Below are 26,881 nucleotides of genomic sequence, written 5' to 3'. Positions count from 1 at the left end.
TCCTTTTTCAGCAGTAAGACAATTACTAGTTCAAAGGGAATTAGGGGAAAAGAGAGCAAATTGGGTCACAGGATTATAAGAATATGACTTGGAAATCAATCCAGCAAAGATTGTCAAAGGCCAAGGTTTTTGCAAGTTGTTAGCAGGAGCATCCAACATTCAAGAACCTGAAAGTACTGAGGATACTGAAGAAATCAGTCAAATAAGTACCACAGGTCCTGAACCACAATATACAGATCTGATTTTTTATTTAAAAAATGGGTACGCTCCTTCCAATCTCTCCTATAAAAACAAACGTGCCATTAGATTGAAAGCAAAAAAATTCATAATTGTAGATGATGTATTGTTTAGGCGAAATTATGATTCAATTTTATTAAGATGCTTAAAAAAACTTGAAGCTCAAAAAGTTTTGCAGGAACTTCATGATGGACCAGCAGGAGGACATTTTGGAGCTGACACCACAACTCAAAAAATCATTCATGCGGGGTACTATGGGCCCACCTTGTTCAGATATGCTCATGAATATGTAAGGAAATGCCAAAGTTGTCAAACATCCAGTGGAAGACAAAGAAAGCCAGCTTTCCCTTTGCAACCAGTCAACATTGAGCAATCTTTTGAGCAATGGGGATTGGACATCATTGGAGAAATCACTCCGCATTCATCCAAACAGCATAAGTATATCCTTACTGCCACTAATTACTTTACTAAGTGGGTTGAAGCAATTCCTTTAAAGACAACAAACTCTGAGGCAATTATGGAATTCATAGACCAATTCATTATTACCAGGTTTGGTGTCCCAAACAGTCTTGTTTTTGATAATGCATCTTATTGTTGGAAATAATACTGAGAGGGGGGGTGAATCAGTATTATCAGAGTAATCAAACTTTTTCTATGCCCAGAAACATATACGCTACTTCAGTTAAGTGAACCAGCGTGTACACGCTACTGTGACGAAGTAAAACAGCGTATAAGCAGAAAACTCACAATTTAGTTAGCTTATTCTTCAATTAAGTGCATCAGGACATTATTCATCATATTAACAGTAAACATGTGCAGTATAACAGAACAGATAAAAAGCCACACACATGAACACCAAGATATAAGGTGGAAACCCAATGTGGGTGAAAACCACCTACTGCAAGTTGTCTCTATCTTTCTTTAATATGAAGCTTCAGTTTACAATCTTTTGTACTGGTGCAGCCTTATACCAGTACGCAGGCTACAACCTGCAGAAGGCTTCAACCTTCTCTCGTTCTCCAAACTTCCTTGGAAGGGAGCTCCAACCCCCTTTGCTCTTGTACTAGCCAAGATACTAGTACGTAGGTGCTGACCTACAATCTTCCTTCTTCCAGGTATCACTTTTCATACATTTTCAGACTTGGATATTCCTGAAGCACAACATTACAATCTGAAGACCACAATTCATTCAATTTCCACAACAGATCATTGAAGCATAAGACAACCAAACTTTGAATCACTGAACCACTGAACCCTGTCAATCACCAGTTACCAGAACACAGAGCAGACTACAGAACTCTGCAATAACAGTCAGACCCCACTGTAAACCCAAAATCAAGCTTCAAAAGATATACGCTACTTTAATGAGCCGAACCCGCGTGTACACGCTCTTTTACCGAAGCCAACCTGCGTACAGATCTAAAAATAAACTTTCTCAATTTGCAGCTGTACCAGATATTAGTTAGACCCAGAACGTAACATTGCGACAATATGCAGATCTAGAAATACGCATAATCAACCATATCATGATAGTGCATTTCAAACCATTAGATCCCGATCTATCCTTAGATCTAGTCTTCCATCAACCGATGTGATCTCTCCTTGACTTAGATCAAGCAACTCAGAACCTGCATATCAGATCTCTTTCTCTCTTAGATGTTCAAGCCTTGTCGAAAGATGATCTTTGCCTAATGATCTTCTTCTCCTTATATAGCCTTAGGCCTTTCTCAATACCAAGAGTCAAAACCATAGTAACACAATACCATCAACTTTAAAACTAGGGATCGACACGCCCGTCGAGACATAATGGTCCGAAATCATAGGCACAACTTCCAAGGACTAACCACCATGAACCAAAGGAACCTTTCCACATACACGCGCTTTTTCTGAATCGAACTAGCGTGTACACGCGACTTGGGCTTAACGAAACGGCGTGTATGAGCTTCCTTGGCATGCTGTACTGAGATCTGTCTTCTGATTAAGTTGCCATCACCTGTACCAACCTCTGAGCACCTGTACCATCCACTGAGTGAGTTGCCATCAAGGACAACACTTGAATCATAATGCCAACAATCTCCCCCTTTGGACTTGATGGCAACCACCACACCAAGTCACTCTCCCCCTTTGACATCAAGTGCAAAGGGCTATGCTCCCCCTGAGGACATGCTGATACCTCTGCTTGGCTGTGCTGACTCGTGCTCCCCCTGACAGTAGGCCCGATCTGCAAAAGATGTTCTTAAACAAGAACCAAGACTTATACACCATAAGGGACCTTTCTATCATCAAGGACTCAATACATACAACCATAACATATCAGAAACAACCACTTTATATTACAGCATTCATCCCAGGCATAGTGGGGAAACCAACAAAGGCCGTTACATGACCTTGACACCATAAAAGAGACAAGAGAGATACATGACATAGAGACAACAGATCTAGACCAAGACTTAGGAAAGACACCAGTAGCATCTGATAAACATCTTGTTAGATCAGCAACTAGAATTTCTTTCTGAGCTCCTTCTCCTGAAACCAACAACCAAAACATCTGAATGCCAACAATGCTTTATGAGACTTTTGAGCTGCTCCCCCTGAACCTGTGCCTGTTGCACTCCCTGAAACTGTGCCGGAATAATTCTGACATTCCCATTGCTGTTCAGAACTTCAGAGTTTTCCCTTGCTGTTCAGAACTTCATATACGCGCTTTATCCTGTATAAAACAGCGTATGTACGCGGATATTCTTTCTGCAACAAGCGTCCAGAATACACGCGACTTACCCATCATGAATCCGCGTGTATACGCGCATACCCCTTCCGTAACCTGCGTATACCAACTTTTCTGTAGAACAAACAAATTTCAACAACAGGATGAAGCATCAACTACTCCCAGCTTTTGTCTGAGATATTCAAAAGTTTCCCTGGGCAGTGGTTTTGTGAGAATATCAGCAACTTGCTCCTTAGAAGGAACATACTCCAACTTGACCTTCTGCTCAAGCACTTGTTCCCGAAGAAAATGGTACTTGATTGGTATGTGCTTGGTCTTTGAGTGCATGACTGGATTCTTTGAAATGCTGATTGCACTTGTATTATCACATAAGATAGAGACAGGTGGAGTGCAAGTGATTTGAAAGTCCTGCAAGGTCTGCATCATCCAAAGAAGTTGTGTGCAACAAGATGCTGCAGCCACATATTCTGCTTCAGCTGTAGATAAGGCAATCGAACTTTGTTTCTTGCTGAACCAAGATACTAATCTGGAACCCATGAAGAAAGCACCTCCACTTGTGCTTTTCCTATCATCCACACTTCCAGCCCAATCTGCATCTGTGTAAGCATGAAGAGTGAGATCTGTATTTCTAGGATACCATAAGCCATAGTTTTGGGTCCCTTGAAGATATTTGAAGATTCTTTTGACTGCCTGAAGATGAGTTTCCTTTGGGTTGGCTTGAAATCTTCCAACCATTCCTACTGCATGTGTAATATCTGGTCGAGTACCTGCCAAATAAAGCAAACTCCCAATCATGGATCTATAAGTGGGTTGGTGAACTGCTGCTGATTCATCATTTGCACTGAGGCTGCATCCTGTAACCATGGGTGTACATACTGGTTTTGACTCTTCCATGCCATACTTCTTCAAGATCTGCTTGAGGTATTTGGTTTGAGACAAGAAGATACCTCCTTCATTTTGTTGGATTTGCAATCCAAGAAAATATGTCAATTCTCCAAGAAGTGACATTTCGAATTCTTTCTGCATAACCAAGGCAAAGTTTTGACTCATAGTCTCTTCATTGCCGCCAAAAATAATATCATCTACATAAACAACAAGAATTAGCAATTTGTTATTTTCAACTTTTATATAGAGATTGCTATCTGCTGATCCTTTTGAAAAGCCTTGTTGGTGAAGATATTTGTCCAACCGATAATACCAAGCCCTTGGAGCTTGTTTGAGCCCATAGAGAGCCTTTTTCAATCTGCATACAAGGTTTGGATCATTCCCAAGAATGAACCCATCTGGCTGCTCAATATATACTTCTTCTTCTAAGTCTCCATTCAGGAAGGCTGATTTCACGTCCATTTGAAATACCTTGAAGTTTTGAAAGCTTGAGAGAGCAAGGAACATTCGGATGGCCTCTAGTCTTGCCACAGGAGCAAAAGTTTCTTCAAAATCTATTCCTTCTTGTTGTGCATACCCTTTACAAACAAGTCTGGCCTTGTTTCTAATTACTTCTCCATTTTCATTTAACTTATTCTTGAAGACCCATTTTGTTCCTATTACATTCTTATCTTTTGGTCTAGGAACTAATTCCCAAGTGTTGTTCCTTTCGATTTGCTCAAGTTCTTCATCCATTGCTTTGACCCAACATTCATCTTTGCATGCTTCTTTCACATTTTGTGGTTCAATGGAGGAGAGTAGAGCCAAGTAGCTTGAAGCTTCTGCAAGTGTCCTTCTTGTTTGTACTCCTGCTTCTTTCTGCCCCACAATCTGAGATTCTGGATGATTCTTTTGGACATATCTGGATGGAGTCTTCTCTTCTATTCTTGTCTGCTCCTCTGGTTCTTCTTGAGATTCTTCTTCTTCTTGAGGTTCTTCTTCTTCATCATTTCGCCTTTGAGAGTAACCTTCATCTTCTTCATGATGAACTTGCCTAGGAATATATCCCTTCTCATCAACCACTATATCAATACTGTCAACAATTCTGCCAAGTCTTTTATTGTAGCACTTGTATGCTTTGCTATGTGGAGAATAACCAAGAAGAATGCCCTCATCTGCTCTAGGTTCAAGTTTGCCAAGTTGCTCATCAGTATTCTTAATATAACATTTTCTCCCAAAGATTTTGAAATGCTTCACGGAAGGAGTTTTACCACTCCAAAGCTCATGAGGTGTTTGAGTGCTGTTTACTCGGACATTTGTTTTGTTAAGAATGATAACAGCAGCATGTGCAGCTTCACCCCAGAAGGTTGCAGGAGTACCTGATTCATCGATCATAGCGCGAGCCATTTGTTGGATAGTTCTGTTCATTCTTTCCACAACCCCATTTTGCTGAGGAGTTCTAGCTGTAGAGAATTCTCTTCTTATCCCATGTTCATCGCAGAAATCGAAAAATTCATTTGATGTGAACTCCCCACCTCTGTCAGATCTGAGGCACTTGATTTTGTGTCCTGATTCATTTTCAGCCAATGCTTTGAAGGATTTGAATTTTTCGAATGCTTCATCTTTGTGCTTCATAAGCCCTAACCAAACAAACCTTGAGAAATCATCAATGAATAATATCAGATATTCTTCTCCTCGAGGTGTCCTTTTCCTAAATGGACCACATACATCTGTATGGACTAGCTCAAGAGGTAAGCTAGCTGATCCTTCCTTCTCTGGAAAGTTAGTTCTGGTTTGCTTTCCAAACTGACAAGATTTGCATATGGTGTTGTCTGGAATTTTGATATCTGGAAGATCGCGAACTACCTGATATTTGCATGCTTTCCTTATTTGTGAGAAGCTTAGATGTCCCAACCTTCGATGCCATAACCAGTGCTCTTCATCCTTGCTAAGATAGCATTGTTGTTGTCCTTCTTCAAATATGTACAGATTATTTGGAGTTCTTTTGCCTTTGAGAACTGTTTTACCTGTATCAAGATCACGAACAAGACATCCATTCGATCTGAAAATAACCTCTGTTTTTTGATCACACATCTGGCTGACACTTAGAAGATTATGCTTCAATCCATCAACATACAAAACATTTCCAGCCTTGACCTTTTCTTTCAAAGGAGCAATACCTTTTCCTTTTATAGTTGCAGGAGTATCATTTCCAAAAGAAACTTTCTTTCCTTTTTCTAAAGTAGAATAAGATTCAAGTTTTTCTTTATCACCTGTCATATGTTTCGAACATCCACTGTCAATGTACCATAGATTTTCTTGTCCTTCTGCATAAAATGCTATCCCACATCTTTCTGTTTGAGGTTCCTTTATTCTCCATGTTTTGGTGCTTGTGGCTTGTTCCTTTTTCTCCTGAAACCTGCTCCTGCATTCAGAGTCTTTATGACCAAAATTATTGCAAATAGAACATTCAACTTCATTTTCAAGCACCGAAAAGTTGTTATAGGTCCTTTTTGTAATCCCTGTCATACTTCTTTGTTTTTGAGCTTCCCTAGTCATGATTGTTTTATATGCAACACATTGAGCTGCTCTGTGACCAAAGTTGTGGCAAGAAAAGCATTGTCCATTGAAGAAGCTTTTGCGGTTATTGAATCTACCAGCCAACTGATTGTAATTTCTATTTTCATCTATTCTTGAGCCAAACTGAGAAGATTTTACCTGTGGTTGGTTGTAGCTTTTGTTCATCCTTAAGGAGGATTGTCCCTGATAGTTTCTGTTTGTGATTCGTCCCTGCTTTACCTGATTATCTTCATTGTTCTTCCGCTCATTTCCTCTTGCTGCATCAAGATAACTTTTTGAGGTGGATGCTTGAGAGGTTTCTCCATTATAGCCCAAACCTGTCTTGTTTAGAGGAGACCGCTGCACACTGATAATCTCATCCAAAGTTTCAGATCCTTTGACAAATTTAAGATTAATAGCTTTTGTTTTCTCAATTTCTTTTCTGAGACCAACAATTTCACCTTCTAGTTTTTCAAGATGTTTTTCCTTTTCATCAATCTGAAATTGCAAAGTATCAATGATCACATTCTTTTCTTCTATGCCTCTCTTGAGTCTAGTGATTTCATTATAGAGATTATCCACATCTATAGCATCCTCATAATCATCATCTTCAAATGCCATTAACAGCTTATATTTATTACCTTGTTCATCTTCATCACTGTTTGATAAGCCATCACTATCTTCATGGGTGTAGTAGCTTTTCTTATTTGCACTTTGTTTCTTGTTCCATCTAGCAGGTTCTTTTCCTTTATCCTTATAAGGACATTTTGCAGCATAATGACCTACTTTCCCACAAGCAAAGCATTTGAAAGGTAGCTTACCTCTGAACCTTCCAGAACCCCTTTGAAGATTTCTGACAAAATTTGATTCTTCTTCCTCTTCTTCTGGAACATGGCTTGCTTCATAGTAATCTTCTTTTCCTGATGCCTTAAAAGCAGCTTCCCTTCTGTCAGATGGACCTCCCTTTCTCATTTCATAAGCGGTTAGAATTCCATGTAGCTGAGACATAGTGAGAACACGGAGATTTTCTTTTTCTTCTATTGCAGATACTTTAGATTCAAACTTGGGGGATAAAGATCTTAGAATCTTTTGAACTACTATAGTTTCTCTTATTTCTTCACCCAAATTTTTCATACAATTAACAATCTCATCTACCCGAAGAAAATAATTAGCCACACTTTCATCATTATACATCTTGAGAGTCTCATATTGAATCCTGAGTGTTTGAAGTTTAGCTTGCTTTACCTGTTCATCTCCTTCATAGCTAGTGATCATTTTGTCCCATATTTCTTTTGCTGATTTGAAGTGCATGACCTTCATGAATTCTGTTTGAGATATACTTCCTAATAGAGTACTGACTGCTTTTGCATTTGTTTCATATGCCTTTTTCTCAGCTGGATCTGTAGGAGTAGCTGAAGGAAAAGCATAGCCTGTTTCTACAATGTCCCAAACTTCTGTACCAAGAGATTGAAGATATGCAGTAACTCTTACCTTCCAATAATTGAAATTTGTTCCATCAAAAACCGGCGGCCTGATTGATGCTTCTTTCTCGTAATTGCTCATGATGAATGATCTTCCTTCAAGCGATCAAGCTTCTCTGAAGGACCTGCTCTGATACCAATTGTTGGAAATAATACTGAGAGGGGGGGTGAATCAGTATTATCAGAGTAATCAAACTTTTTCTATGCCCAGAAACATATACGCTACTTCAGTTAAGTGAACCAGCGTGTACACGCTACTGTGACGAAGTAAAACAGCGTATAAGCAGAAAACTCACAATTTAGTTAGCTTATTCTTCAATTAAGTGCATCAGGACATTATTCATCATATTAACAGTAAACATGTGCAGTATAACAGAACAGATAAAAAGCCACACACATGAACACCAAGATATAAGGTGGAAACCCAATGTGGGTGAAAACCACCTGCTGCAAGTTGTCTCTATCTTTCTTTAATATGAAACTTCAGTTTACAATCTTTTGTACTGGTGCAGCCTTATACCAGTACGCAGGCTACAACCTGCAGAAGGCTTCAACCTTCTCTCGTTCTCCAAACTTCCTTGGAAGGGAGCTCCAACCCCCTTTGCTCTTGTACTATCCAAGATACTAGTACGTAGGTGCTGACCTACAATCTTCCTTCTTCCAGGTATCACTTTTCATACATTTTCAGACTTGGATATTCCTGAAGCACAACATTACAATCTGAAGACCACAATTCATTCAATTTCCACAACAGATCATTGAAGCATAAGACAACCAAACTTTGAATCACTGAACCACTGAACTCTGTCAATCACCAGTTACCAGAACACAGAGCAGACTACAGAACTCTGCAATAACAGTCAGACCCCACTGTAAACCCAAAATCAAGCTTCAAAAGATATACGCTACTTTAATGAGCCGAACCCGCGTGTACACGCTCTTTTACCGAAGCCAACCTGCGTACAGATCTAAAAATAAACTTTCTCAATTTGCAGCTGTACCAGATATTAGTTAGACCCAGAATGTAACATTGCGACAATATGCAGATCTAGAAATACGCATAATCAACCATATCATGATAGTGCATTTCAAACCATTAGATCCCGATCTATCCTTAGATCTAGTCTTCCATCAACCGATGTGATCTCTCCTTGACTTAGATCAAGCAACTCAAAACCTGCATATCAGATCTCTTTCTCTCTTAGATGTTCAAGCCTTGTCGAAAGATGATCTTTGCCTAATGATCTTCTTCTCCTTATATAGCCTTAGGCCTTTCTCAATACCAAGAGTCAAAACCATAGTAACACAATACCATCAACTTTAAAACTAGGGATCGACACGCCCGTCGAGACATAATGGTCCGAAATCATAGGCACAACTTCCAAGGACTAACCACCATGAACCAAAGGAACCTTTCCACATACACGCGCTTTTTCTGAATCGAACTAGCGTGTACACGCGACTTGGGCTTAACGAAACGGCGTGTATGAGCTTCCTTGGCATGCTGTACTGAGATCTGTCTTCTGATTAAGTTGCCATCACCTGTACCAACCTCTGAGCACCTGTACCATCCACTGAGTGAGTTGCCATCAAGGACAACACTTGAATCATAATGCCAACACTTATTTCTCTGGAAATTCTATGTTTGAGTTCGCTATCAAAAGAGGATTTAAATTGAGGTATTCTACAAATTATTACCCCCAGGGCAATGGTTTGGCAGAATCCACCAATAAAAATCTTATTAGAATTATTAAGCAAACTATTGAACAGAATCATAAAAACTGGCATAAATCTTTGATATTTGCACTATGGGCTGATAGAATAACTCAAAAAGCCTCTATAGGCACTTCTCCATTGAATCTAGTGTATTGAAAGGAAGTTGTCATACCAGCTAACTTAGTGCTTCCATCCTTAGCTTTACTGCAGTTTATTGAAGAAAGTCCCTCATCTTCTATTCAATTAAGACACGATCAAATTTTGAAACTAGAAGAAGAAAGGGAAAAAGCCAGAATTATACATGCAAAACATCAGAAAATTATCAAGTCATCTTTCGATACAACTTCAACCAGTTCAAACCAATTACAAGTTGGTGATCTAGTTTTGAAATGGGACAAAGCCCATGAGGATAAAGGAAAGCACACAAAGTTCCAGAAAATGTGGCTCAGACCATTTCAAATCAATGAGAAGATAGGCCCTTCTACTTTCATACTGCAAGATCTATCAGGAAAGAGAGATTCTCTTCCTATTAATGGCCTTATCTTGACAAAGTTCTTCAATTGAGAAGGTAACCCCTTCTCCCTTTGTAAATATTCAATTTTCAGCTAAATTTTTGTACATAGCTTAGATTTTTAGGATTGTATAAAAATAAAGTTAGCCTTCCATTGGTCTTTGCTATAGTGAGAAAGTTTCTCAAAAGAAACAGTTATGATATTTGCTTTTAAAATGAAAGCCTTAAACGAAAGGAAGATTTCTAGGAAATTAGGTATATTTAGATTCTGAAACCCCATTTTATTTTTGTGAACTCTTCTCAAGGATTAGAAGTACTGTAAACCATTTTAATGTTTTTAAGCAGCCTGAAAACGGTTATCAATACAAAACAGATATTGATTCAATCTTAGCATCTTCAACTCTTATCCTGTCATCCATCTTCTCTTAAGGAGAAAATTGTTCATCCCATTCATCAAGGGTTATAATTACTCAGAGTGTAATTCTAAAATATATTTGAGGTAAAAGATAAGAGGTCTTATTACAAGCCTGCTTACCATGATCATAGGGAAATAGTTCAACTGACATTACCAATACTGCATATCAAAACAGGGTAATGGCTTATAATTATAAGACAAGGGGTCTCATCACGAGCCAGCTTGTTCAGTTAAATTATCACTAGTGAATGGCATTGTCAAATAGCTGGCTACCAAACTAGGACAATGGCTTTTTATCTTACAAAATAAAGAAAAAGAAAAAATGATACAAAATATGAAAACATATTTCTGGATTCATTCTTTTTAATTATACTCTGAAATGGATGGGATAATGAACGATCAAATGGTTAAAAGGTATCCCTGTTGAGACTATAGACGTTTGCTGGCAGCAGAGGCTCTACCTATGACAAAGGAGTCATTATAAAGCTAAGTTGGAAAAGTTTTTGTTTTATCATTAGCAACCAATTAAGGCTAATTTGAAACATAGAATGTATTTAATTGTAACATGAGAAGAGGATAGCAGAAATAGTTATCATTACATTCAGAATTTATGTTTACCTAGTTATATTAGAATTTTTCGCTCGAATAAGATTTTCAGATTTAAAAAGTTTAAGTATTTTAACTTTTCCCAGAGATAACTATTTCTCCCAGTGAATCGCCAATTGTTGTGTTGTACAACAACCCCCCATTTCATAAAATTTTTCTTTAAAAATCATAATATGAAATGGGTCCCTTTTAAACATAGATGTGTGAATAAATTGGTATTAACTTATTATTAGAAAAAACCCTCATCAAAAGGTCCGATTGAAATATGATATCCCTTTTAAACAATGATAAAATAGGTCTTTAAAAGAAATCATAAAGCTTTTTATTATTACGATAAAGCAATCACAAGATCGCATATCGCAATAATAAGAGAAACATAAATAAAGGCCCATCGAATTACTCTGATCCGAAAATGGAAATCGCTATCGGATATCGGGAAAGGCAAAGCGTATCATATATAAGGCACCCCCCCATTCCTCTGATGCAATAAAAGGTATCGCTATCGGCAATCGGCTGTGATAATCAATGCATTCACTGTGACACCTTCAAATCCCCTGATGCGATAAGGCGTATCGCGATGGGCGATCGGCGATCTCGCAATAACATAAGTAAAGTGACCCGAGCCCTGCCCCGATTGTGATACATTAAATCAAGGTGCGTGTTTCTAAGCATATTAAAGATTGGCATGCATTATATCACCTTTGTTGATTGAACGATATTTTGGACTAGCATTAAAACCCTCCCTTTCACGTCGCCAATCATCAAATGCGATTAGCCGCCTAAAATCTAAGCCACACTTGAATCAATTATTCACCATATAGACATTATGATGGATTTTTAAAAGCTCCCTTATCATGATTGACAGGTGAAGCGACCAATTAATGAAGCAGTTATCCCGCTATTTTCCACTTAGATTCTATCTGCGGCAATTTCACTATGATCTTTGTTTACTTGCTAATAGATATATAACTCTTTCATATTGGCTCATGTTATCTATTTCTCTGTATCACGTTGGTTTCCTTCCTTGTGCATAATTCCGTTGAAGTATCAAGTCTTAAACAAATGGGAAAGAAATCTAAGAGATCCGCTGCGGCAGCGGCCCCTGCAGTAATAGTCTAGCCCACCAGTGACCCAGGACCCAGAAAAAAGGGCCTAATTTCAGTCACTACATGTCTCGACCTTGGAAATGCAAGTTGGCAAAGCATATATAATTTAATTGATGCAGAAGAACTGGAGGAAGTGTCAGAAGAAGCTACTGCAGGCTCAACTAATAAATCTGACACCTCCCTGAAAGATTTGGCCGACTCATTTTTACACAGGATAGCAGCTCGAGAGAAAATTCTTCCTTACACTGATGTGGTCAGATGGGTGGTCGAACAAATTCCTGTTTCTAATAGGATTTTTTTCACGGTTGATGGAAGAGTTTTCGGTTCATTCCAGCCTGACGAGTTGAGGAAAATGTACCATTTTCCCGAACCTGAAAATAAATACAACAAATCTTTTCTGGAGAAATTCGCAGAGGAGAATGAGACGGAATCAGCCCCGATTAGACAGTGGAGACAAAATCCCGCAAAGCACAAACATGAATCATCGGGTAAGTACTTCGTGGATTCCTTGGCATCTCCTTACTGTTATGCTGGAGCAATGATGTGTAGGATATGGGGAATGCATGATTCAACAAAATTTACTATCGAAATGGTTCCTTTAATGAAGGCGGCTGTTAGTAGTTATGTCATGGATTGGGTGAATATATTTTCTGATAAATTAGCCTCTGCAATTCTTGATTTTAGATTCAATTCACGGAAAACCACCAGGACTATTCCCCCCTTCTATTACAGTGCTTATGTTATGGATATGCTTTGCTTTAATTCCGAATACCCAATACTTGGGTGGAGGTGGACACCACAGGACCCTAAGCCAATCCACATCTATCATCACATGTTATGGAAGGCACATTATAAAGACCACTTGTATCAAATCTATAATGGTTTCATGTTGCCTATCTATTATTCTATTTTTGATAAGCCTGCCCCAAGGATTTCCGAGGAGGCAAAATTTGACTTGACTGCTGTGGGAAATTGGTTCAGCGAAGATAAATTCATATATATAAGGGTGTTTGGTAGTGCCACAAGACCCCATGTCCTCCCATTGTATGTACCTGATAAACTATTGGCACGAGAGTTAGGTTACCAAATCACAACCGCTGGAACATCCAAAACCCTGAGGACTTCTAAAAAGCAGCTATGGCCCATATTCCCTTCGAGATGCGGTGTTTATACCATACTTGATTGGAAACATGCGGAGAAGGAGACAGGGAAAATAAATATGCTCAATCTTGCAACCATCCCTAATAGGCAATTCGATCCTCGGAAGGTTGCTTATAATGTGCTTGAACAGGCCAAACTTACTAAGTTTGACCATGAAAAAGATGAATTTGATGATCTATTTTCTTCAGCAGAATCATTGTCTTAGGTTAAAACATTGGCCAGGATGAAATATCATGATCAAGGACTAGTAGAATTCAATAGGCTCAGAGAACAGAGGTTGCAAACTTTTCCTCTGGACTTATTGGCTACTACACCAACAACTAAGTCAAGCGAGCCTGAACATAAAAGTATTGACGAGCTCCTGCTACATAGAAAATTCCCGAAAAGGGAAAAGAGAAGGAAACAGAGCAGGAGAAAGAAAAGAAGCAGGATAGTGAAGTTATTAATTTAGAGACTCAAATTGATCCCAAACTCCTCAAAGAGTGGTAACAATTTGACTCTATTATAAACAATCCAGAGACTTCTCAAGGATGCGGCACACCCCAAGTGACAGTCAGTCAAGAAACAACCACGACTACGGTTCCAAGTGAAGGGACCAGCGGCCTACCCAGTAGTAGAGATGTGGAAATAATTCCCAAAGATCCATCTGATTAGATTGTTTTACATATAGAAGACATACCACCATTAGATGTTTTTTACAGTCCTATGGTGAAAAGGCAGAGGAAAAGGAGGAGACTTGATCAATCTTCCCTTTTGCCAGATCAAATAGAGATGGCTAATGTGGTGTGGAAGGAGTAATTGAACCCTTCCGATGACCTTACGAAACTCTCCCAGTATGCCGGAGCATATTCGGTAGCCACCATGGATAAATCCTCGGAAGTGAGCAGTCTCCTTAAGGAAAAAGATCAAATGATTGGTTCATTGCAGTCGCAGGTGTTTGAAGCACAGCAGAAAATAGAACAATTGGAACAACAACTCTCAACATAGAGGCAGACAAAAAACCAATTAAATGAGCAATTTCCTAAAGAAAAACAGAGGATAGATTCGAGTGCAGTGCAGAAACAAAAGGAATTGTCCGAAGAATTGGCCAGATTAAAGGCGACGAATAAACAAATGAGCAAGACTAAGGATGAGCGAATCACTCAACTGTCACAAGAAGTAGAAAAGTTCAAGAGCCTTCCTCAAGTAGCAGAGTTCAGAACAGAATCTCTACAAATCAATAAGGCATTGATTACACAGCTAAAACTTCTATCTCGGAACATTTCTCTATCCGAACCTCTGTGTGACATTACTGCATTAATAGTTGATAAATCAGTTGAAGCTAGGCAGGATTTAGAACAGGCCGATGAGACCTTAACCAGTTTTCTCGCTTGGCAAGACTCCAGTGAAGGACAAGCTTCTGATCTGCCCAAAATTCTAGAGTCACACAAAGACATCCTGTTCCTAGAATGGCAGTCGCAACTAATGAAGGCAGAAAGAGAAACCTCAAGATGTCGGTTATCTAATAGCAATTTAATTGAATTTGTCAATGACACTATTTATCTGTCTAATATGATTTCACAGTGTAATCTAGGTAAATTGACATTGGTCAAAGCCTTGGAACAAAAATGCAAGCAGGAATTGGAAAAGAATGGAAGACTAATCGCTGGCGTCCAAATTTTAACTTGGGATGCCTTTTGGTTTTTCTTAATCAAGCCATACAGTCAGAGGGCCATCAAATGTTTAACTGATGCTATCAATTGCATGATACCCGAGATCCAAGATGCCACATATTCAGCTCAACTGAATTCTCGCCTAAGTCGCCCTCAAGAGTTGCAACCGATGCTAGATATCTGCCAGGTCAAGCCGAAGGGAGATCATCCGAAACAATGAATCATGCTGCCGACTCAGGACAAGCTGATTTTGAGGAGATATTCATAGCATAGTTGTACCAATTAAATAGCACTTTTATTTTGTAATTAGTTAGCTTAATTAGTATTTATAGGCCCTTTCATGCATTTGGAAAGGGTCCTCAGTTTTTGTATAAACTAAAATCAGTAAGTCACACTATTGTGCTTTTGATCTATTTTTTATGAAGACTGGGCCAGTATTCTGAATTTTGATGAAGAAAGCTTTGATGACATGTGCACTATTGCCTTTTGTGGAAGTGTTTCTATGTTAAAAGAAGGAATTTGAATGCGGTTGATATTGAGAGTGATTCAAATAACATATGGTACTATTGTCTATGCTTTTGTGTCATTATTTTATGTGAATCGACATCCGTTTAAATTTTGCTATCATTGAATATAGGTATGTGTTTTGACAGCAATCCTTGTACTTTTCACTATTGAATGTCTAAGGACTGTTATTCTTTCAATCATATCTATGTCCATGATATCTATGAGGAATAGTGTAATAATGTTTGCTTGATTTCTTTGTTCAACTATTTGGGCTTAGTAATTATCATATGAATAAATATCTTTGTTTACTAACAAGAGTCATCTATATGCCTGTTTGTGGATGAAGACCATCAAAAGTTATGCTAAAAGCAGCAATTTCCCGGGATAGGATAGTTGTTTATAATTTTATTTTTAGATTAAATCATTCATCCATTATCATTAGATATTAGAGAATCAATCATTTATCCATCCTATATACCAATCATTGGGAAACTGGTCCCATTATATCCAGTCGGAGCCACCACACCAAACAGAAAAGGAGCTGTCTTTAATGTCCAGACCAGGTGGTTATCCTCGATGTTGATGCAGTGATTTTCGAGGCATCAACACATGGTTTTAGAGGCAAGTCGTTCCACTGCCTATATTCATGTTCCTAGTTTAGATATGGTTGAAACAGTCCCTTATCTCTTGGATTCGACCCCTGATGGCTAGCATAGGTGGTTTTTGATGTCTATATTATGTATTTTTTCAATCATTAGCAAAGGTTGGACTCTCTTGGATGCTTTGAGCTACATTGTACATCTCTATAGCAGTTTGGAAAGGAAATAAACCAGTATTTGCGGCTATTTTTGTGGGATTATTGTGGTAATGTGTTTTTGCATAGGTTCTCCTTCTGTAATTAGTTTTTATCATGTGTTATGTGTGCCAAAATCTAATTCATTCTTCTAAACTAAATTAAATCAAGATAGATAGGTAGAATACATTGGTGACAGTGCTATGCCTTGGGAATACATTTAGTTTTTGATGTTTTCTACAGTTTGAAGAGGATACATGATCTCTGCATGCCCCCCTCAGCTCCTCATTAGTCGTAGACCTGCCATCTCACTCAATTACAAGTGTTTAACACCTGCCTACATCGCCCCACAGAACACCCTGCATTCCTGACTTGATTTCCCGGACCCAAAGCTGACTGCTCCATTTGATCCAACAAACAAAACCATCAAAATCAACCAAAAAACCCTAGAGCTACTATACCTAGCCTAAAATCCATAATTGATTCAATCATCTCAACTCAGATTGATAAGGAGAGAGCCCTCACCCGACCTGGTAGGGCTAGCTACTAGGTTAAGCTTAGTTTTTGGTTATCTTAGGATTGCCTCCCTTTAGCCTGAAGTCAATCTAGGATCTAACATGCAGGAGGAATTATCAAAGAAAGAGGACATTCACAAAAGTCGTATATTACTTTGGGTATTTACCCTAAAGTTCTATATAATTTTAGGCCTGAATATTAAAGCTCATTCACTAATTTCCCCTCATTTCACTAAATCCCTACATGTCTAATTTATTAATTTCCCTTCATTGTTTTTCATTCCCTAATATTTTTCCCCTCCTAAAAACCCTTACTCCTTTCAAAATCCCCTTCCCCTTTACTAAATCCGCTTGATAAAGTTTAATTGAAGACTTATTTTAATTAAATTCAAGCCCCACACTTCATAACTCCCCAACCCTCACAAAACCTTTGTATAAATTTAATACTTGCCACATCACTTATCCCTGAGCCTCACCAATCAAGTCCTCGACTCATCCCTCACAACTCTGCCACGCGATAACCCTCCAATCACCCACCTCCAGATCCAACAGCCCACATCCCATATCGCGCGCTCCAAAGTCCGATCTTTAACATCCCAAAAGCACACGAGATTAGTGGTTTTGCCCGCTCACCTTTTTGCTACGTGGCATCCCCACGTTATATCGCATCCTCCAAAAAAATACCACCCTACCACTCAAAAGTGGTGTGATAAACCATAATACCGCCTCCTCGCATCAAATGAAACCACTTGCTATTCAAACTTAACCCCGCGCCCAAAGATTAACAACTATTGGTTAAGAACCAAAAAGCTGCCCTTTCCAATCTTTTCACTATTATTCTGTTGCAAAGAACCTTTGTCGACCTATTCCAAAGCGCCAGAAGATCTCCTGAACTATTTTGAGCTGTTTTACAACCACAATTCAAACTTTACTACCAGAAGACGTTGCAGACTCTGATTTGAAGCAACATAAAGACCATTGAAGCCTCAGAAAGCCTCCATTGCCCCCACAGAGCCCTTCTGCATACCAAAGCTTCATTTTCCAGGTATTTTGGAAGTGTCGAAGGCCTGTACTTAAAGCTTTGCATAGAAATTTTAATAGGTTAATCAATTAAACCAATTAAAAGCCTTGCCAACCTAAAGAAAGCCACTGTGCATCCAAAACTCGTTCTGCGGACTGTATTCATATTTTCACACTATTCAGAGGTCCTAAGCCTACTTTTTAAGCCAGATAGTGATAAATTGAATAAAATAAACAAATCTATGGCTTCCCAAAGCATTCTGGATGAAAAACCCCTGCAAACTCCTCACCTAGATATTGGCCACCTCCCATTGGTCGATAGATATTTCCAGATCAAAGATACAACCTCCCCTAGCAATCTGTTAAAACTCCACTGCTAGAGAAAAGACAAATTCCTCAACCAGAATGATGATATTCAGCTATGGGAGTCAAATTTACCCAAATACTTGTTCCCACAGGTATACCAGTTCCCTGAAATCATCCACCTATGCCAACTCTGCTATATCCCAAGTCAAAGAGCCATAGTCTCTCCTAACCAGCAAATTTTGTTCACAATCACTGCAGGATCAATAAATGAAATGTTGTAGATCCAGCCAAAGCCTAATGAAACCCCATTTTCTATTGAAAACCTACTTGATCTGTACTTAAAGTTGGACCTTCCCAAGAGATCTCAAATTTTTCAGACTTTCCTCCTAGGAAAGGTCCAAGTTCCTGTAGACAACCCTCCATATTCTTCCACCATTTTCTCTGAGACAGACATATTATAACCATGTTGTCCTGTATTCTAGGATATACCACTGATGAATATGTAGATGAGCCTATAGTTGGTTTCCTATCTATTTTTTTCCCAGGCAAGCCTCCAGCTACAGTTTTCAATTTTGCCCAATTCCTAGCAAGCATAATCCATGATCAATTGATCAGATTGCCAGATGAAAGAGTATTCAAATACTATTCAGTATTATTCCATATGTTTCTATACTTCCAGTCGGAAAGGTTTACAGTTAACATGCAAAAACTAGACACTAAGGGTCATCCTAGATCTATTATCTTTTAGACACCCTTAATCCAAAAATATTCCACTACTTTCAGCTACAAGCAGTTCATTGATTCATTTGTTAACCCAATGGTTAACATGCTAAGAAATAGCAATCAACTGAGGTTCAGTGATGAAATAAAGAAATTTTTACTGTTGTCAAAACAAATTAGAACAGGAGACTGGTATTTATACCAGAACCACACTGAAATTAGGGTATATGGATGTCAACTCACTCCATATAAGTTGCCCAAATATCTCCCCATGAGGATATTTTCACTAGAATATATCAGGCAGATCATAAATTCATATGATTTTAATTTTCTATTAGCCAGGAAGAAAACACGATTTAAAATCAAGAACCAGCTTGGTCCTTTTATCTGCAATAATAGGGAGGTTGGAGAGGAAGCAAAGAGATGTTTACAAGAGATGAAGTTTAGTGATAGTTTTAAATGGCAGTATGACCCTTTGGGTGTCATAAACAAACTGAGGCTCAAATTTAAATTGAGCCCTTTTATGCATGAGTCCAGGCCAGAGATTGAAAGATATGCCAACCAGTCAGAGTGGTTGGAAAACACCTTATTGGATATGGAGGAGTAGATAGATACTAGTTCCATTCTACATACTCCAACCCTACAGGACAGAAATGTAAAAAGGACTAGAGAAGAAGGTTCTTGCTCAAACAAAGAGACAACAGATAACAAATTTGAAATTATGTATAGAAAAAGAACAAAGTTGAATCTAGTAGATGAGCAAGAAGAAATTGATACAATTGAGATCATTGATATAGACATTGTGATTAAAGAAAATGCACCCCCACCAGTTTCAAAGGAAACTCATCATCCTTCAACTTACAGTGCTTAGATCATCCGGAAGTAGCATAGTGTTGAAGTCTCTTCATCAAGTGAACCAATGGACAGGGAAATAGACATCAAAGAAATATACAAGGACATTAAGGCCAAGAATGAAGAAATAAAAGTTGAAATATATTCACAGTACTTGAAGCAGACTCGTAGCGGCCACAACAGATTGCTTTGTGCATTTGATTACAAGACAGGAAAAATGCAGGTGACCTTTTTGCAGCCCACATTACAACATCCTAAGTCAGCAGCAGATTACAAAAAGACAGATTATGAGATTTCTGCCAAAGATGTTCATCCTCTAGACCAAATAGAATTTCATAAACAAGCAGGAGAAATGTTGTACTCAACTATGACTGACAAAGCTATGAGTGCCCAAAAGCTTCAAAATTCTTTGGAAATTGTAAAAGTACAGTTGAAACTAGAAAAAGCATCCTCACAGGCTAAAGATAACAAAATTAAATCCCTTGAAGATTTGGTCATTGAAATGGGATATGATCCAAAGAATGTCAAAGGTGTAGAAGAACTCATTAAGAAAAAGAATGCAAACATTGCTACATTGAAGAAACAACTTAAGTTGCCTCCTACTGAACATCCACATACCAAGGAAGTTCTAGAGAATCAAAACCAAAGAGATGAGATGATGAACCTCATTCTTCAATTAACTGATCAATTAACAAAAATGGAAAATGAGATGGATAAGTTAGTACAGGAGAAAAAGGCCAGCATGGAAGCAATGACTGTCACTACTATTCCTACAGTTACTACAATAGTTCCTTCTACTCTAGCAACTTCAGCAGCCACAACAGTTCCAGTAGCTACAACACTTCTATCTACATTAGCCACCACACCAACAACAGTAGCAGCTCATCCTAGTGATGAAGCAGGTAAATTAATCAAATCTATGCAGGATATGTCCATCCAAACAAATGAAATAAATAGACTTAAAGGTCAAACAAAAATTCTAGTGGATGAAAAGAAGCTAGTTCAAATCATGCATAAGGATGAAACACAGAAGTCAAACAAATTGACTGAGAGAATACAGAAGTTAGAGAAAGAGTTGACATTGAAAGAACCACTTGCCCAAGCAAAGCAGCAGTTGTGGGCCAATATCATTAACTCTGTTAATGATATTTGGCCATCCATCCAAGTCATATTTGAGCAGAAGGATTTAATCAAAGAAGCAACTGAAGCTATCCAAAAATTTAAAGAAGAACTTGGTAACAAGCCAGAGGAGGCCAATGAAATCATTAAGTTTCTTAATTCCAAGAACAAACAGGAATTGGAAGAGATTGGCATAAGTGACAGGACTGAAACAATTCTAGAAGTGAAAAAAGTAATCACCAAGAGGAACTTGATGGTACAACTTGAAGACAAGTGTCAAAACATGGAGCTAGCAATAACCAGATTTATGGTGAAATTTGATATTTTGAGACAGAAAGGCCTGCCAAATCCTTTGGTCATTAATGACAGGTTGATGAGGCATGAGGACTATGATAAGAAAATCAGAGAAGTGGCAAAGGAACAAGCAAACAGTTCAGCCATGAAAGGGATTCCAACAGGGAGTGCTATATTAGACTTTTGAGAATCTCTTTTACCTCCAACGTGAGGTAAAATATCTCTTTATCAACAAACCTACATTTTCCAAATACACAAAGGATGATGAAATCTTCAGAAGAATGGTAAAGATCAAATTACTAGATGTAGAGACTTGGGAAAAGTTGAATGATTTATTGTGAAAATGAAAGGTAAAACAATGAAAACAGAGCAGTCAAGAGTAGTCAAGGTAAAACAGTAAAGAGTAATAGATCAGCTAAGTCAAAGAGTATCAGATGAAAGACAGAGTTTAAAAGTCAAAGGCAGAGTAAAGGGACAGCTAGCGTAGAGCAACATCAAAAGAGAGAAAGCAGCAAAAGATCAAAACAGCAAACAGCAAAGCCAAATAAATAGGGACAACTTGCATTAGTTAGATAGTTGTCTCTATCTTCTTGCATGAAGATATTTCATTTTCCTTGAATAATTTCTAAATCAGTTTTAGGATATTTTGTAATAGTTTTTGTATAAATACTTCACAATTCGAAGTATAGAGGGTGGATTATTGAACCTTTCTATGGTTGTACTGATCCAAAACATAAGGGTTTACTGTAACATTTTCAAGTCAGCAGACTGTGTTGGCATTATGACTCAGATTTGACACAGGTATTGTCCTTGATGGCAACTCACTTAGATGACAGATCACAGTTCAACAGGTTAACAGCTTAGAGTTACAGATCAGACTTCACAAAATGAGGAAAGAAAAGTATACACAAGTTCACCTTGACAAAGTAGCGTATACATGTGGGTTAACATACCAAAAGGTGCATATAACATACACATGCAGTTTCACAGAAGGAAAGGCGCGTACATGTTGGAAATCTAAGTTTTGGTCCATGGTATTTGGTCCATGGTATTTTGATCCATGGTATTGTTCCTAAGTATCTGGTCCGAAGTATTGATCCCAGGTATTTGGTCCAAGGTATTGATCTTAAGTGGTTTTGGACCATGGTATTGAGAAAGGCCTAACACTATATAAGGAGAAGAAGATCATTAGGCCAAAAGCACTCAAGCATTGAATATCTAATGATGAGCAAGATCTAGTGTACAGGTTATTGGGTTATGGTGCATAGCTGGATCTGAACCAAGGATGAACCTTAGCGCTTGATGAAGGATAAGATCTAATAATGGGTTAAGACCTTAAGGCTTGAAGTGAAGTATCTTTATGTGGTTTGATAATTCATCTGAATAACTGGCGCATGTTGTAGTCTGTAAATATGATGATCTAGGTATAACTGAAGTCTAGAATTATTGTAATGTTTTAAATCATCATTTACAGATCTGTACGTAGGTTCACTTTAGAAAAGGCGCGTATACACGTTGGTTCTGCATATCAAAACAACGTATACATCTTAAATTTGATTTGCAAATCTGTACATAGGTTAGCCTTGAGAAAAGTGTGTATGCACGCAGGTTCGACACAGGGAAGTAGTGTATACCTTGTAAAATATGTTTTAGCTGCTTCTGTTTGCTGTTGCAATATTCTGGGTTCTGGCTTGGGTTCTGGTTACTGTATTCTGGTTACAGCATTCTGAAAGATCAGATTGAAGGGTAGTCAAAGTGGTTGATTGGTTCAGTTGTGAAAAGGAGATTGGTTGATGCAGATATATTTGATGATTGAATGATGGATCCAGTTTGAAAATTTATGAAACGTGGTCCCTGGAAGAAAAGAGAAGGTTGTAGCCTTTTGTAGGCCGACACCTACGTACTAGTTAACATATTAGCTAGTATAAGAGCTAAGGGGGTTGTAGCTCCCTTCCAGGAGAAGCTGGAGAACAAGAGAAGGTTGTAGCCTTCTGTAGGTAGAAGCCTGCATACTGGTATAAGTCTGCACCAATACAAAAATTGTAAAAAGAAGTTTCTTATTATTAAAAAGAAGATAGAGATGATTGCAGCAGGTGGTTTTCACCCACATTGGGTTTCCACCTTATATCTTGTGTTCATGTGTGTGATTGTCTGTTCTGTTTTACTACACCTGGTTACTGTTTATATGGTTCTGATGCACTAATTAAAGATCAACATATGATGAATTAACTGAATCTTAAGATTGCAATATATACACTAGTTGCTTTAATCACAGTTGTGTATACATGCGTGTTCCACTAACTGAAGTAGCATATATAAATATGATTATGGAAATGAAAAATTATTGACTTGCTAATACTGATTCACCCCCCCTCTCAGTATTATTTCCAATAGACTGGACAAGTAATAAAGGCATTGCATTATAAGATTCATGTGTTGGGCAACTTCAGTGAAGTATCTTTCAATTGTTCAAATTTTTATTTTCTTAAGTATTCCATAATCTTCTATGTTTTCCAAATTTAAATGTTATAACAGGAATATTATTACAAAATATGTTTAATTACACTCTGTTCTAAACTGTTATTCATTTTGATGTTTTCTTCTGATATCTAGAGTAGGGAATTCTTCATTGCTCCCTAGTTTCGATTGACCTCTTTCATTTCCCTCATTATCCGGTTTGAGGAATCCTTAACTGCTCCTTGATCTCGATTGAAAACCACTTCACCCTTCAGCCTAAAAGATCTGAATTTTCTCAGCTACCTTGCCCTATGGACACTTCCTTTAGAACTTGATTCAGTCCTGTTTTCTCAACATTTTGACTCCATAGCCCAATGGTAAAAAGACATTTATCTATCCATCAAAATCAGTGATTCCACCACCAAATCAAATCAAAACCCAATCAAGCTTAAATAACTAGCCTAAAATCAATCAATTCAACAAAGTTAAATTATTAAGAGAGAGCCCTCTCTGAGCATTAGGAAGGCTAGATCCTTATCTCAAAAGTAGGTTTGTGGTTACCTCTATTATTTCTTTAAACACAACATGACAACCCTAGGGAAATTTTAGAGTGATAACAGGATGGTTGATGAATGCATGGGATATAAAGTGTTATTGTAGCTAGCTAGAGAGGGAATGGAGCTTTCTTGGTTATTCTTAGATGAAGTTCAGGAGTTTATGGTCATTTATGCATTCATGACCTGTATGTTAGAAAATTATATATTATAGAGCAATGGAACACAAAAAATATTGCAGACACAAACACAGAAAACACATAAAACAAGATAGAGACACAAATATATGTGGTTCACCCAATTTGGGCTATGTCCACGAAGAAACAACCAGTCCTTCCTTTATATTATCCAGCAAAATGAAGAGATACAACCTACAACATATTCGCTATAATTTCCTCTTTGCTCTCACACAGTCTTCTCTCTCTTTCTCACTCAGAATACGCACATCTACATAGTTGAAATACAATTCCCTCATATATAGCGAGGGGTTTCCTTATAGGGAAAAAAACCCTAAATTAAACATAACTTCTACCATCATATCATCCGCCTAATGAATGGCTCAAATTGAATATGAAATTACAATATTTTACAAGGAAATTTTACAACTATTTTTAGCTTTGGGAGTGCTGCCCCTAAACCCCTACCAGGGGAGGCTCATAAAATCATTGTCGGACCCCCTGGACCCCCCTAATGGAAATTAAATAATAGGATTATTTTCTACCCCGTTACAAATTGGGGTCCAATGTGGTGATACCTCTAAATAAAGAAGATAATCAGGCTCTACACCCAACACTATAGCTTATATGTTCACTATCTATTTGACGAAATGTCTATCTAGTATTAGACATGTATAGGTCAAGAGATGGCTCAATCTTTTATTGTTTAGCATTGTTATCATCATTTTCATGATTATGGAAAGTTGCAGGTAGTTATGAGCAGTGGTCTAGAGGCTAATTTGGGTCATAACTGCATGGAGATAGGCCTATGAGTGAAGTTATAGCCTCCCAACCACATGCATGAGGTGTTATGGGTGTGGTTGTGGAGTAAACCTAGTGAAAAAGAGTTTCAACTCAGGGATTGATCACCTAGGGTGGTTGGTAGGTTGTTGAGTGATCTGTAGTCTCAAAGGGGTGTCCTTTTACTTCTGGTTTGTAGGCCTCACTTCTATAACTAGAACTTGGAGGTTGGGTCATATCGTAGTGACACTTAGCTCATGTTTACCTTGGAGAGCTTGTAAATGTGAGTAAATGTCAGAGGGGTAGTTTCAACAAGGAGGTCTTGACTCTTGTCATTTGAATCATGGAAGAATTGTTTATTTATGTGATGTGAAAGGAGGTTTCCCCCTCAAAGAGGCTTATTTTCAAGTCAAGGGTCTATCTTTTGTTTTGTTTTGTGATATGGTTACATAAGATTTTTATGTGGAAACCGATTCAAGATAAAAACATAAATCTTCTTCTTCTTTATCTTTAATTAATTAAATAGATTTGCAAGCTACGACCTGTTGGAAGAAACGACCCCCAAGAAATGAAAGTTTCCATTTGCAGTAGGCTACAACCTGATTGAGGCACCAACCTCTAAACAATGCAAGCAACTGATCACTATAGGCTAAAATTTGATTCAAGCTCCACCCCTGATGATTAGCCAACTCCAACTTTCTGTAGGCTCCAACTTGATTGTGACTCTGTTGATGCCTCGAAAATCATTGCAACAACATAGGGGAAACCACCCGGTCTGGACCTTAGTACAGCTCCTTTTCCGTTTGGAATAGTGGCTCCGACTGGGGATAATGGGACCAGTTTCCCAAAAATTATAGGTAGACGGGATGGATGAATGACTTATAGAATATGCTGGCGATAAGCGAATAACTAAAACTATCGGCAAAATATTATAACTATGATCTATCCCGGGGACTTATTGATTTTCTAAAGCGTAGCGTTTGATGATCTGTGCTTTAAGATAGGCATATAGATGACTCCATCTCTAAAACATAGATATTAAATCATTCAAGACTGCTGTGCATAAATAGTTACGCAAAGCGATAACAACGAAATTACCACACTTTATCATTTATATCATTGTTACATGCATGATTAAAGGAAAAGGCATATCGCAAAACATCCAATAGTGGAATGAGATAGAGATTTGCTGTTACAGCACATACATGTATTCAATAATAGCAAGAATAATTACACAACAATTCATATAAAAGGAATGAATACAGATACAGATAAAAGTACCATATAAGCTGCTTAACACTCCCGTATATCAATCGCTATGTCATAGTTCTTCCTTCGACTCAGAAACATCTCCAACAAAAGACAGTAGTGCGCAATTGCATAAAGAAACTTCCTTGTCAAATTAAGAATGATTGGTCGAGTTTCATAAAAGAATATAGGCTGAAGCACAGTAGTGTAAACTTCAATCTTTAAGTCTATTACAAAATTTTACGACCCTTTCCAAAACAATGAAAGGGTCTATAAATACTAAGCTAATCTAAATATCTAATAAACAAAAATCCTACATAATTGGTATCAATAAATATTGATCCTATTTCCTGGAGCGATCTGGCAATCGGCGGCAATGATTCATCAGGTAGGCTCTTTGCCTTTAAACCTGAGCTGACTTATCGCTAGCATTGGCTCTACTTCAGGCGGTTTGTTGAGGCGCGAACTGAGCTGAGCAGCGTATGTGGCATCTTGAATATCGGGAAT

The sequence above is a fragment of the Pinus tabuliformis genome, chromosome 2_2 (genome assembly GCF_031772625.1).
Source record: "Pinus tabuliformis cultivar Carrire ecotype Pingquan chromosome 2_2, CPIR1, whole genome shotgun sequence".
Classification (NCBI taxonomy): Eukaryota; Viridiplantae; Streptophyta; class Pinopsida; order Pinales; family Pinaceae; genus Pinus; species Pinus tabuliformis.
This window is presented reverse-complemented; position numbering follows the sequence as displayed.